Source organism: Pinus tabuliformis, chromosome 6 (genome assembly GCF_031772625.1).
Source record: "Pinus tabuliformis cultivar Carrire ecotype Pingquan chromosome 6, CPIR1, whole genome shotgun sequence".
Lineage (NCBI taxonomy): Eukaryota > Viridiplantae > Streptophyta > Pinopsida > Pinales > Pinaceae > Pinus > Pinus tabuliformis.
In genome coordinates, this window is record NC_142292.1 from 445,232,221 (window position 1) to 445,241,142 (window position 8,922).

At 40.6% G+C, this 8,922-nt stretch overlaps 1 pseudogene; it reads right to left on the minus strand.

The window, feature by feature from the left end:
• Positions 1-387: 387 nt before the first annotated feature.
• On the minus strand, positions 388-6,704 carry LOC149259213 (uncharacterized; annotated as a pseudogene).
• Between the last annotated feature and the right edge of the window lie 2,218 nt (positions 6,705-8,922).

Consider the following 8,922-nt stretch of genomic DNA (forward strand, 5'->3'; position numbering starts at 1 on the left):
CTAAATAAATTTCTTCCTTTGAGTCACCATTCAGAAATGCAGACTTAACATCTCGCTGGTGTCGCTGCCATCTGTGTTTTGTTGATAAGGAAATTAGCATTCTAATGGTGTTTAATTTGACTACAGGAGCAAGGGTGTGATAGAAATCTATTCCCTCTTTCTGTGAATAACCCTTTGTTATCAGTCTAGCTTTAAGTTTTTCTATACTCGCATCTGCATTTATTTTTGGTTTATACAGCCATTTGCATCCTATGGGGGTTTTATCTTTAGGCAATTCAACCAAATCTCAAGTATGATTTCTGTTTATTGATTCTATTTCCTCATACATTGCAGCCCTCCATGCATCAGATTTACTTGCTTTCTCATAATTTGAAGGTTCTACAATGTTTAAAAAACTGACATTAATGCATAGTATTTCAATTTAGAAGGTAATAGAGTATTCCTACTTGATCTCCTTGGTAGGGGACTTATCTCAAATCTGTCTATTTCAGCGTTTTCTGGGCTTGCATTATTGATTACATTTTCTGTTACTTCTTCTTTTTGTTTTTGCTCCTGCTCTTCATCTTCCTCGCTGTTTTCTTCCATTAGCAATGGAATGTGCCAATCACTGTTAGAGTTATCCTTTCCTTCAACCTGTTCTAATTCTAACATTGTAAATTCCCCAGGATTCCCAAGATTGAAAGGACCAACATGTTCGCCCTCCATAAGTCGCATAAGGCCTTCAACCAGAGCAGAAACGAACTGGAAGCTCCGTGGTTGTTCCCCATTTCCATAGACTGTCAAAGGCTCCTTGCTTAAAGCTTGAGCAACAAAATTACTTGCACCCTGACCATCATCACGGCACATTCGCGGACCGTATGTGTTGAAAATTTGAGTAATCCGAACCTCAACATTTGCTCCCTCATCATAGCAACTGTGGACTCCGATGAGATTAACATTGCCCCAGTAAGCTTCAGTTTGAGGATGTTCAAGAGGATCTCCATAAACCTCACTAGTACTTGTAAACAGAATACGTGCCCCAACACGCTTGGTAATTCTGAGTATGTTCAAGATTCCCACATCATTAGTTTTGATAGTCTTCACAGTGTTGTTTGTAATGCACAGGGGAAGCGGGGAAAGCCAAATGGTAGATCTGATCAACCTCCAACAATAAGGGTTCCATAACATCATGCCTTATCCGTTCAAACCTCGGATTGCCAAAATGATGCAAAACATTCTCCTTCCTTCCTGTGAAGAAATTGTCGACAACAATAACACTGTCGCCTCTTGCCATGAGCCTGTTAAGTAGATGATTGCCAACAAAGCTAGCTCCACCTGTCACGACAACTCGCAGGGACTTTCTCTTCAAACCTAGGGGCACTCTAGCCCCCGAATTCACCATCGAACCGAATGATACTGAGCAAACCGAGAAACAGACGTCTCATAAACAACCCGATGAGGTTTGTCGGGCACAAACCTTCCATTTTCATTAACATTAGAAGCCAAAAAACCAGGCTGAAGGATAAAAAAAGTCGATGCGATGGCGATTCCTATCAAAATAAACATCGGCCGCTACTCCCTGAGCAAATAATCTACTGGCCTGATAATAGACCATGTCTTTTCTGGCTTAAGAGAGTACTCATCACTGTTATTCATATTGGACTGATAAAATTTCTGATCCTCTGATGAATAAGTCTTTAATGAGCCACCACCAGGCAAGTCTGATCTGCTGCCATCAAACAGATCAGGAACTCCAATGCGCCACCACCGGGCAAATCCGATCTGCTACCACCGAATAGATTAGGAACTCCAATGCGCCACCACTGGGCAAATCCGATCTGCTACCACAGAACAAATCAGGAACTCCAATGCGCCACCACTGGGCAAATCTGATTTGTTGCCACTGAACAGATCAGGAACTCCAATGTGCCACCATTGGGCAAATCCGATCTGCTACCATCGAACAGATCAGGAACTCCAATGCGCCACCATCGGGCAAATCCGATCTGCTGCCACCGAACAGATCAGGAACTCCAATGCGCCACCATCGGGCAAATCCGATTCGCTGCCACCGAACAGATCAGGAACTCCAATGCGCCACCACCGGGCAAAGGCCGATCTGCAAAAATTGCAGATTTTCCAAAGAGAAAGAAGCTGGCGCTTTTCGAAGGTGAAATACCCGTGCTGAAAACAAAATCGACGCGTTTTACAAAATTGGCACGATTAAGGCATGATTTTCCACGCCAATAGCACTTTCTGGCGCGCTGGCACGACTATCGCTCTCAAAACCGCGCCAAATGGCGTGACTGTTCCTTAATAAACAACGCTAACCCTTTCTTACGCTCAAAAATGGCGCGACTGTTCGCGACGAAACTGCGCCAACCCTATTTTCCGCTAAGAGATGATCAGTCATCTGAGACCTATTTTCAGGTGTTATTGCAGTCCACCTGATTCTACGAATGCTTCTGTATATTCCACCGCCACTACAGCTCTGTAATCAGTGATGCATCCTAAAAAAAAATTAAGGCTATCTCTACTCTGAGCTCTGATACAAAAGATAAAAATCAGACTTGAATTGAAAAAGGAGGAGTTACAGCTCACAAGTGAGTACTGCCCCTGGAGATTGCACTCAAACAAAGAAAACTCTCTTCGTACACTTTACTTTCATCAAATGAGCAATTACATCATTAAGTACATTACTAGAACTCATGAAGTTGCAACCAAACTCCTAAACTCTAGGAACAAATCCTAAACTAAGGAGATACGTTACAACTTGTGTAACCATTTCTCCATTAATACAACATAATATTAATTATTTTCAACTGATAACAAAAAGACTTGAATTGAAAAAGGAGGAGTTAGTTCACAGGTGAGTATTGCACCTGGAGACTGCACTCAAGCAAAGAGAATTCTCTCCGTACACTCTACTATTCATCAAATGAGCAATTACATCATTAAGTACATTACTAGAACTCAGGGAGTTGCAACTAAACTCCTAAACTCTAGGAACAAATCCTAAACTAAGGAGATACGTTACAAATTGTGTAACCATTTCTCCATTAATACAAAATAATATTAATTATTTTCAACTCCCCCCCTTAATGGAGAAAGGATTACCCTGAACTCCTAGCATCCCTCTAAACAATTCAAACTTTACACGCCCAAGAGACTTGGTAAAAATATCAGCCATGTTATCACAAGTTTTACAATATTCAACACATATCTCTTTTGGCTGTTGTTTCTCTCGAACAAAATGAACCTGAGTATCGATATGCTTGGTATTTTTATGAAACACTGGATTGTTTGCAAGTTTGATGGTACTTTGGTTGTCAGTTTTGATAATAGTTGATTCTTTCCGCTCTTCTCTTGCATCGTTGAGAAGTATTTTCGACCAGATAGCTTCACATGTCGCTGCACACAATGCTTGGTACTCAGCTTCACATGAAGATAGAGCTACAGTGTGCTGCGTTTTGCTGCTCCATGCTATGACCTCAGATCTAATGCTGAATGCGTAACTTGTGATAGATTTTCGATCATCCAAGTTACCTGCCCAATCGGAATCTGAAAAACTTGTTAGAATAACATCAGAAGTGTCAGTGTACAAAATACCATAATTACTAGTACCACTAAGATACCTCAACACACTTTTTGCTGCGACCTAGTGACTTTTGAGTGGTTTTGACATGAACTGGCTCAACACACTAACAGAATATGCCAAATCTGGTCTAGTTGTAGTCAGATATATCAAACTGCTAACTAGCTGTCTGTACATGGTAGCATCCACCTCTTTAGTACCATCGTCACTGCTTAACTTTAAGTTCTGCTGTAATGGTGTTGCTGCTGATCTGCGCTGCTCCATTCCGAACCTTTCCAACAAGCTTTTGGCATACTTCTCTTGAGTAAGAAAAGTTTGTCCAGAGTCTTCCATACCTCCAATCCCAAGAAATAATGAAGGTTTCCGAGATCTTTCATCTCAAACACTTGTGACATCTGCTGTTTGATTTTTTTGATCAGATTGTTAGCATTCCCTGTTATAATCATATCATCTACATACAAAGAAATCAAAATAATTTGCCTTTGTTTATTAAACTTGGTATGCAGATTTGGATCATTCAAGCTCCTATGAAAGCCATGCTGAACAAAAAATGAGTCAATTTTTTCATACCACGACCTGCGTCCCTGTTTCAAACCATAAAGTGCCTTTTTCAATTTACACACAAGATGTTCCTGCCCCTTTTTAAAAAAACCTTCACGTTGTATTAAATAAATTTCTTCCTTCAAGTCACCATTTAGAAATGCAGACTTAACAGCTAGCTGGTGTAGCTGCCATTTGTGTTTTGTTGCTAAGGAAATTAGCATTCTAATGGTGTTTAATTTGGCTACAGGAGCAAAGGTGTCATCGAAGTCTATTCCCTCTTTTTGTGAGTAACACTTTGCTACCAGTCTAGCTTTAAGTTTCTCTATACTCCCATCTGCATTTATTTTTGGTTTATATAGCCATTTGCATCCTATGGGGGTTTTACCTTCAGGCAATTCAACCAAATCCGAAGTATGGTTTCTGTTTATTGATTCTATTTCCTCATACATTGCAGCGTTCCATGCATCAGATTTACTTGCTTCCTCATAATTTGCAGGGTCTACAATGTTGAAAATCTTTGACATTAATGCATAGCTTTTCAATTAGAAGATAATAGAGTTTTCCTACCTGATCTCCTTGGTAGGGGACTTACTTCAATTCTGTCTATTTCAGCCTTTTCTGTGTTTGCATCATCATTGATTACATTGTCTGTTACTTCTTCTTCTTGCTTCTCCTCTTGCGCTTCATCTTCCTCACTGTTTTCTTCCAATAGCAATGGAATGTGTCAATCACTGTTAGAGTCATTCTTTCCTTCTTCAACCTGTTCATGAAATATGACATCTCTGCTTGCAAAAACCTTGTGAGTCACAGGATTAAATAACTTATATGCCTTGAACTCAGTGCCATATCCAACAAATATACATTTCAGGGCTTTAAGATCTAACTTCTTCCTATCTGCCTTAGGTATATGAGCATAAGCTTTTGACCCAAATATTCTTAAGTGACTCACTGCTGGTTTGAATCCAAACAATGCTTCAAAAGGGGTTTCGAATTTTAGACATCTAGTAGGACTCCTATTCTTTAAATACACAACAGTGTTAATAACTTCTGCCCAAAGACCATTTGATAGACCCTTACCTTGAAGCATGCTCCTTGCGCACTCCACAAGAGTTATGTTCTTCCGTTCTGCCACTCCATTCTGCTGTGGAGTGTGAGGCATTGTAAACTGTTGCACAATCCCATGATGCTTGCAGAAATCCATGAACTCATCCAACCTGTATTCTCCCCCTTGATTTGAGCGGAGAATTTTTATCCTTTTTCCTGTCTGGTTTTCTACCATGGATTTAAACTCTTTAAAATGCTGAAAGGCTCGACTCTTTTTACTCAGAGAGTATATCCATTAAAATCTAGTGCAATAATTTGTAAATAAGAGAAAGTAATATGCTCTTCCTAATGACCTGGTTTGCATAGGTCCATAGATGACTGTATGCACCAGTTCTAAAATGTCTCTTTCCTTTCTATTAACATGCAAACGGAACTCTTCTCTATGCATTTTCCCTAATGCACATCCATCACAATCCAACGTAACATTATGGAAAACAGGGAGTCCATCGACCATACCTTTTCTCTGAAGTAGGATGAGGTCTTGCAAATTAAGATGGATGAATCTCTGATGCCAGAGATTTTTGGCTGTCGATCCCGCTGCAGCCATTGCTTGCTGTGGCATACTCTTCACATCTAGTCTGTACAACCTCCCCACACGCACTCCTGTTGCAACTGTTTCCATTTGGCTATCCTTAATGACACAGTTAGTCTTAAAGAATTGAATTTGCATGTCTTAATCAGTGATCATTGAGACAGAGACCAAATTTTTCTTAATTCCTGGAACATTTTTAAGGTGTCTAATGTCTCCGCTAGGTAATTTTACAAGAATGTCACCATATCCTTTGTTCTCATGTCCACTATCATCTCCTAAATAGATTTTTGACCCACATGAAGTTTCTTCAAGAAATCCAAACCAATCCTTCTTACCAGTGATATGTGAGGATGCGCCCGAGTCAACATACCATATGTCGTCCTCATCTCCCTTTGAAGCTGAAAGGGTACAATCGACTATAAATAGTCGAAGTTCATGGCTATGATCCTCTTCTTCCTTAACAAAGTAACCCTTATGTTTTCTTTGTTTGTTTCTTCCTTCGTCTGCTTGCTTCTTATAGCAATCTTTAATCTGATGACTAGGTTTTCCACAGTAAAAACATTTATTGTTGGGAAAATTATTAGCAGACATACATTTAAACGGTCTCTTTTGAAATGTGTTGGCTCCTTTCTGCTGCTGCTGCTGCGGTTGCTGATGCTGCTTCCCTTTATACTGTCTCCTTTTTCCCATTAGAGTAAGGTCATTCCTCTGTGATTTCAAATTTTGTCGTCGCTCTTCTTCCTGTATCAGAATTCCTGTCAGCTCTTCAAATGAAGGGGCTTTCTCCCTTGTTGGCAACCCTGTGATAAACATTTGGTATTCCTCAGTCATTCCGTTCAATGCGATCGTGACTAGATCTGAATCGGGAACTTTTTCTCCGATATATCCCAATTTGTCCTTCAGGTCTTTGACTCTAGCAATGAACCCAGCAGCGGACTCATTCTCTTCCATCTTCAATGCAAACACCGTGCCTTTGAGTAACAAGACACGGTTTGTATTCTACGTCTAGTATAGGTTTTTGACCGTCGTCCAAATGTCAGTGGCCGATTTACAGTCTAATATGTGGGATAACATTGCCCTTGACAGACATTTTCAATATGACCTTTGCTTTTGTTTCCCTTTTATCCCACTCTTGTTCTTGTGTTGTTGATCCTGATCTTAGCGCATTTCCTGTAACGATCGACCACGCATTTGCACTTTCAAGTAAACTCTGCGTCTTGAATTTCCAGTTGGTGAAATTCGATCCATCGAGTTTGCCAGACTCGTGGAGATACGATTCTATACTGTTATTCATATTGGATTGATAAAATTTATGATCCTTTGATGAATAAGTCTATCCAACTGTACACTTTCAGGACACAAAAAAAAAAAAATCATCACATACCAGATCCGAACCTCTCTTTTCCTGAGAAAAAAAATTTGTATCTTCAATGAGCCACCATTGGGCAAGTCCGATCTGCTGTCACCAAACAGATCAGGAACTCCAAATCTCCACCACCGGGCAAGTCCGATTTGCTGTCACCGAGTAGATCAGGAACTCCAATGCGCCACCACCGGGCAAGTCCGATCTGCTGCCATTGAACAGATCAGGAACTCCAATGCGCCACCACCGGGCAAGTCCGATCTGCTGCCATTGAACAGATCAGGAACTCCAATGCGCCACCACCGGGCAAACCCAATCTGTGGCCACCGAGTAGATAATAAATTTCAAAGTTCCACCACCGGGCAAGGTCGATCTGCAAAAAAATTGCAGATTTTTCAAAGAGAAAGAGGCTGGCGCTTTTCGACAGTGAAATACTCGCGCCGAAAACAATTGGCGCGATTAAAGCTTGATTTTCGACACCAATAGCGCTTTCTGGCGCGACTATTGCTCTCAAAACCGTGCCAAATGGCACGACTGTTCCTTAATAAATCGTGCCAACCCTTCGTTCCGCTTAAAAATGGCGTGACTGTTCGCGAAGAAACCGCGCCAACCCTATTTTCCGCTCAGAGATTATCAGTCATCTGAGACCTGTCTTCAGGTGTTACTGCAGTCCACCTGATTCTACGAATGTTTCTATACATTCCACCGACACTACAGTGCTGTAATCAATGATGCATCCATTTTTTTTTTTTAAGGCTATCCCTACTCTGTGCTTTGATACCAAGATAAAAATCAGACTTGAATTGAAAATGAGGAGTTGCAACCAAATTCCTAAACTCTAGGGACAAATCCAAAACTAAGGAGATGCGTTACAACTTGTGTAACCATTTCTCCATTAATACAAAATAATATTAATTATTTTCAACTCCCCCCCTTAATGGAGAAAGGATTGTCCTGAACTCCTAGCATCCATCTAAATAATTCAAACTTTACACGCCCAAGAGGCTTAGTAAAAATATCAGCGATGGTATCACAAGTTTTACAATATTCAACACATCTCTTTTCACTGTTGTTTCTCTCGAACAAAATGAACCTGAGTATCGATATGCTTGGTATTTTTATGAAACACTGGATTGTATGCACGCTTGATGGTACTCTGGTTGTCAGTTTTGATGACAGTTTATTCTTTCTGCGCTTCTCTTGCATCGTTGAGAAGTCTTCTCAACCAGATAGCTTCACATGTCGCTGCACACAATGCTTGGTACTCAGCTTCACATGAAGATAGAGCTACAGTTTGCTGCTTTTTGCTGCTCCATGCTATGACCCCGGATCCAATGCTGAATGCATAACTTGTGATAGATCTTCGATCATCCAAGTTACTTTCCCAATCAGAATCTGAGAAACTTGTTAAAATAACATCAGAAGTGTCAGTGTACAAAATGCCATAATTACTAGTACCACTAAGATACCTCAAAACACTTTTTGCTGCGACCCAGTGACTTTCGAGTGGTTTTGACATGAACTGGCTCAACACACTAACAGAATATGTCAAATCTGGTCTAGTTGTAGTCAGATATATCAAACTGCCAACTAGCTGTCTGTACATGGTAGCATCCACCTCTTTAGTACCATCGTCACTGCTTAACTTTAAGTTCTGCTGTAATGGTGTTGCTGCTGATCTGCACTGCTCCATTCTGAACCTTTCCAGCAAGCTTCTGGCATACTTCCCTTGAGCGAGAAAAGTTTGTCCAGAGTCTTTCCATACCTTCAATCCCAAGCAATAATGAAGGTTTCCGAGATCTTTCA